This window comes from Portunus trituberculatus, chromosome 36, assembly GCF_017591435.1.
Source record: "Portunus trituberculatus isolate SZX2019 chromosome 36, ASM1759143v1, whole genome shotgun sequence".
NCBI lineage: Eukaryota > Metazoa > Arthropoda > Malacostraca > Decapoda > Portunidae > Portunus > Portunus trituberculatus.
The window spans coordinates 3,267,973-3,273,972 of record NC_059290.1 but is presented as its reverse complement, the minus strand read 5'-3'; positions in this window follow the sequence as shown (position 1 = coordinate 3,273,972).

Here is a 6,000-nt window from a genome sequence, read left to right as displayed (position 1 = left end):
ACTAATTTTAAATATTTGGCCCATTAACAGGGCTAAGTCCTGCAGTGAATTCCTCTGTAATCTGTGATCCCCATACATGGGGATCATGTCTTGTTTAACTATAGTAAATTTCTTATAAAAACTATCATGGAGCACTATACATAATTATAAATCTAATAAATTTAAGTGCTTATCTATTCTGTTTTTAAACATTGTCAAACTAGTGCTATTTACAACCCTCTCTGGCAATGCATTCCAGAACTCTACCACCCTATGACTAAAGAAATATTTTCTTATATCTAATCTGCAGCCTTCCTTTCTAATCTTCATGCCATGATTTCTAGTCCTACTTCCTCCTCTAAGGAAAGGAAGATCTCACATCTATGTAGTGTGTATCTGAGAACATTTTAAATAACTCTATCATATCCCTCTTATACATCTTGTGTAAAAGGAAAACATGTGTTATGGTGTGTGGTGACATCTCTCTACTCCAGGCGCTTTAGAGCTGGTATCATCATTGTTGCTCTTCTCTGAACTGCTTCTAACATGTTGATATCCTGCCTATAATGGGTGTATGCAATACTCTTACTGCAGCCTAACATAAGAATTATATAAGCTACGCACCACTTCCTTACTTTTATAACTAACATTTCTATTTATAAACCCAGGATCCTATTTGCTATTTCTTGCTTCTAAACATTGCTTTGAAAATTTCATTTCTAATCTTCCTTATCGTATACCTAGTGGCCATGGCGTTAATACTAGCCTTAGAGGTTTGTTGATCTCAAGGGTGCCTTCGACAGGACCAAAAAGATGTTATTATGGAGGAACTCATTCTCAAAGGTGTAAAAGGTAGATTATTAGGATGGATCAGGGACTATTTGTACAAGAGAACAGCACAGGTTTGGTTTCAAGGTCCAGTCTCCTCTGAAGAAGTCTTTGAGCTTGGAAAATCAGAATGGAGTCTTTAGTCCAAAATACACATGCCCAAAGGTACATACACAGTATGTGAAGTACCTTTTGTAGTGTGTGTTGAGTCAACACTTATAATAAAGGTAGCAGAAAAAAAACAATGGTTTATTTGTGTTTTTATTTCATATTTAGTATCTAAATATGGTATTTAAACAATACTTCAATGCTGTCTCTCATCATAATTGTTGCTATCATTGTTCTAAAAATCTTGAAGACAAAACTATAAGTCAGGGTACTCTAGTTACTCAATCCTAATGATGATCCAAACTGTAAGGCAAACTGTGTCTTACATGATAAAGGTGTTAACCTAAGACAACACACAAACAAACAAAGGGGTCTCACAAAATAATAACAACTTAGTTTGATTTGTGTCTTAACCCTTAATTCTCTTCCAAAGGGATTACTTTGAAAAAAAAAAAAAAAAAAAAGTGAAAAGTTAAGCAGTGAAAATTGACATTTGAGTAATTATCAGGATAATGGGTAGGAATGACGTGTAGGAGGGCTTAGTTTCACAGAACAAAAAATACTTGAGTCACTAATGATTATAATGGAACACAGCATGTTGAGTGAATTTCAGTTTTTGAAGCATACACAATAAATGTAACAAGCAAAGAAGTAAGGTATATACAGAGAAAAGTAAATTAGTGTACATGCAGACAAAAGCTACATAGTTGATCACATCAAGTACTATGCAAGATGCCACAACAGAGCATACACCATTACCACAGACCTCAGATATTATTAACATTATATATCAGCGTTGAAACTAACACAATAAGCATATCACCATTCAAAGTTACAAAACAAAAGATGCATGTTTAAGCACCTAGAAGCAGGTGGGGTGGTTTTGTGGGAAGAGCCACGTGTTTGTAAGCCCTAGCTAGCTACAAAATATCACTAAAGAGTATGGAAAGCAGAGACGTCACACAAGCAAGTCAAATATACATTAAGCATTTTAACACATAGCTAGGTATCCTACATCAATGCAAACAAACATGTTTCAATTCAGAAAAAAATCATACCATTGTCTTTCCATTCATGAAAACCAGTTAGACTGGCAATAAAGTATATTTGGTCAAGGATATGAATATAATCAGTGAGGCAAAGCAAAAACAATGTACAAACAAACTACACACAAGTGTAATAGGAAAACCTAAAGGTAATAACATTCACTTCTCATGCACAAAACTGTACAACACAATAAGCACACTTTAGTATTGGTTCAACCTAAATCAAGCAAACACCACCATAGATACAACATACGACTAATTGTTAGGTTGAAAAAGTATTCAGAGAGAGAGAGAGAGAGAGAGAGAGAGAGAGAGAGAGAGAGAGAGTCTTGGGTGGTAGGTTAGCTTAAAATACATTAGCATCATAACACACGCTGAAACACACAAACAAACACACCCAAAACTGCACCCAAACACTTGTAATATCCAAAAACACATTCAAATGCATCAAAAACACATGAAACACACTCAAAACACACCCAAACACACCTGAATATACCCAAACACACCCAAACAGGATTTTTTTTTTTCCAAACATACCCAAACACATCTAAACACACTCAAAACACATCCAAAACACCTCAAAACACACCCCAAATGTACCCAAGAACCCCAAAACACACCAAACACCTCAAAACACACCCAAAGACACAAAACACACCCAAACAGACCCAAAACACACCCAAACGCATCCAAACACACCCAAACACACTCACATGCACCTCTTCCTTATGTGTGAGTCTGTAATACACTTTGTCCTTGATCTGGGAGAAGGTGGTGATGGCGGTAGACAAAACAGGTGTGGTGTTTATCAAGGCCGTTTTAATCTCCGTCCTTGACTTCAAATAAATCGGCGTGTCGTTTTCTGCGGACCTGCAAATGTTTGGTTAGGTTAGATTAGGTTAGTTAAAAATAAATCAATAAATAAATAAAATGACAAGGTTAGGTTAGACTGAGAGAAGAATATGACATTCAAACAACAAGATCGCATAGTAAAAAGCTGAGGAAGGGAAGATGTCTGAGAGATGTTAAAAAATAGAGTTTCCGCAAAGATGTGTTGAGACAAATCTAGGTTGGGTGAACAAGTGGTGTTGGAGTTTGAGTGTAATGGAGTTTGGGTGAAGAAGTGGTGTCAGCAATGAGTGTATGGAAGTATTTAAAGAGAAAAATTGGATAAGTGTAGGAAAAATATCTGGGGCCACATACAGCAAAATCTGAACCCAAACACATAAGTAAATATTACAACTATCATATCAATACAACAAGGTAAATACTTCAAACACAATAGCACAATACACCTCAAAAATTCACAGTCATAACACATCTAATCGTTTGATCAATGAGGCAAACATCAAACAACACATAAACACATCCAACACACACTCAAAACCCCCAAAACATCCCTAAACTCACTCATCACATGGAGGGTTGAAAGGCTAAACTGCCAGCCATCACCACCACACCTCAGCTGCGTCCATCACCATGAAATTATACAAGAGTAACAACCTCCAGGACATTAACTCAAAACACACTCAAAACACACAACACTTCAAAATATCAATAAATAAACCCATAACTAAACAAAAACACTTAGCACACACCAAAATCACCTCCACACACACACACACACAATTAAACACATCCAGCACACACCACAACCACACCACACACACACACCACTTCAAACACCCAGCACCACCAAATCATCACCACACACACACACACACCACATTCAACACTCAGCACACCAAAACCATCACCACAACACACACCTCTTAAAATACCCAGCACACACCAAATCATCCACACACACACCACACTTCACACACACTCCACTTCAACCACACACACACACACCAGCACTTCAACACTCCACCTCCACACTCCACACACACACATGCACAGACCACTTAAAACCCTTAAAACTAAACTAAAACACACTCAATACACCATGCAACACCTCAAAATTCCCCTAACCGCACTCAGAACACACCCATATATTCAAACACCCCTCTACACCACACTCAAGATATGTAAAATATACCTAAACACATCTAACACACACTGAAAACACACAAAATACACCCAAAACACCCTGCAACACTACCAAACACACTCAAAATACTTCAGATATAACCCAAAAACACCAAAATGCGTTATAAAGAACGGTAACATTAAAAAGGGGACTTACCTAAATATTGTGGCTTGGCTCCTCCTCTTCTTCCACTTCCATTTTTCCTTTCTTCTTCGTCCTCCTTCTTTTTTTTTCTTTCTTCTACTGCTCCCATCTACACACCTGAGCCTAGAAACACATCAAAACACTTAGAAAACACGAGATATTAGGCAAAAATATTGAGGAAGTGGAGGGAGAGTACCTATTGTGGCTTGCCTGCTCCTCCACTTTTTCCTTCCTTCCTCCTCACCCTCCTTTATTTCTCTTCCTTCTTCCTTCTGCTACTAATATCTACACACCTGAGCCAAGAAACACGGGAAAACACGTAGAAATCACTAGATATTAGCAAAATATAGACGAACTGGGCGGTAAGGAAGGAGGGACGCCGGCGCTATGATGAGTCACCACCTTGGCTGTGACGTCATCAAGAGCGCGGGAACAGTGGTGACTCGTCTGAATTACGTAAATAATTTTAAAAATGACTTCAAGAAAAAACGAAGCCAAGGCCGAATGCTTACTTTTTTATGACTTGATAGATAATTTAATTAATATCCAAAACATCAAAACATCTCCTGCTTAACTAGTTTTAAAAAACTGTCTAAATTAAGTATATAAAATGTATATAAACATTTCCACTTATAACGCTGCCAAAACGTCCAGCCATTTCGACTTTATATTTCTTTCGAAAAATATTAGACAATATAAACTCTCTTCTCAGGCATCCAACACTGACCTAGAACCAGAAGTGAACGAGTGAAAGAGCATTTATGTAAAACAAAACCATTAAACTCTAAACTCATTAAAATTCTTGTAAAGTCCACCTATTTTCACTTGGCGAGTATTCTAACACATTCTACAGAGTCTGAGCTTTCTTTTAAGGCATTCTACAACGAGTTTGACCGTCAAACAGAAACGTAAATAAATAAAATCGAGAAAAATAAAACTAACGTTAAACGAGACAAAACACCACTTCAAAGTCCACATATTTCGTTCAATGGGTTGATTTCACGCTTAAAAAAGTACAGACGATTCTTTGATCAAATAAAGGCCCAGTTACAGCTCAAAATAAAAAAGTTGAAAATGGGAGCTGGGAAATTTTGAGGGTTTTGGCAGCTCATATCTAAGCTATAAAACACCACTAAACGCCACATATTTACCGAACACAGGCGCGGAACACACTTCAAACACAACGAAATATTTAGAGAAACCATAAAAACACATCATGGAAGCGTATTATTATTTTTAGAGAATATATCAAAAAGTATTGGAACCCGCAGGTTGCCACGGGGGACAGGGTGGTGGTCGGGGACGGGCGGGGGCCGGGGGGAGGTAACATCCGGGAACACTGCAGCGCGGGCTCCATAATCCTTGTTGCATTTATTATCTCACCACAACAAAATTAAGCCCCATCGGGAAAACTTGACCAGGAAACATGCAATGGTACAGTAGTAGTGTTCCATTCTGACACATGTTTGGCTTACGGTGAGTCAAAGAAGCAAATAATAGCTGGTAATACTGACAACTGCTCGTTATACCCATCACCTTTTCAACATTTGGGCACTGTTTTCACTCTCATATGCAAAGAAAACCTACAAATAAGAGAGTGGCCTTAGAAATACCTGAAATAAATGATGGTGAGGCGTTGTGGAGAGTCGTGGTGAAGAGTTGCATTGCTCTCTTGTCTCGCCGCTGGTGCTGTCGGGAATGTCATCACTTCACTTTGTGTGTTTGGGTGTATATGGGCATGTTGTGGGTGTTTCAGTGTGTTTATGGGGTGTATAAGCAACACCAAACACCACACGGCCATCACCACCGTTTGTTGACAAGGAGCAGACGTGCACTCGGCCCACCACACTTCTTTCCCTC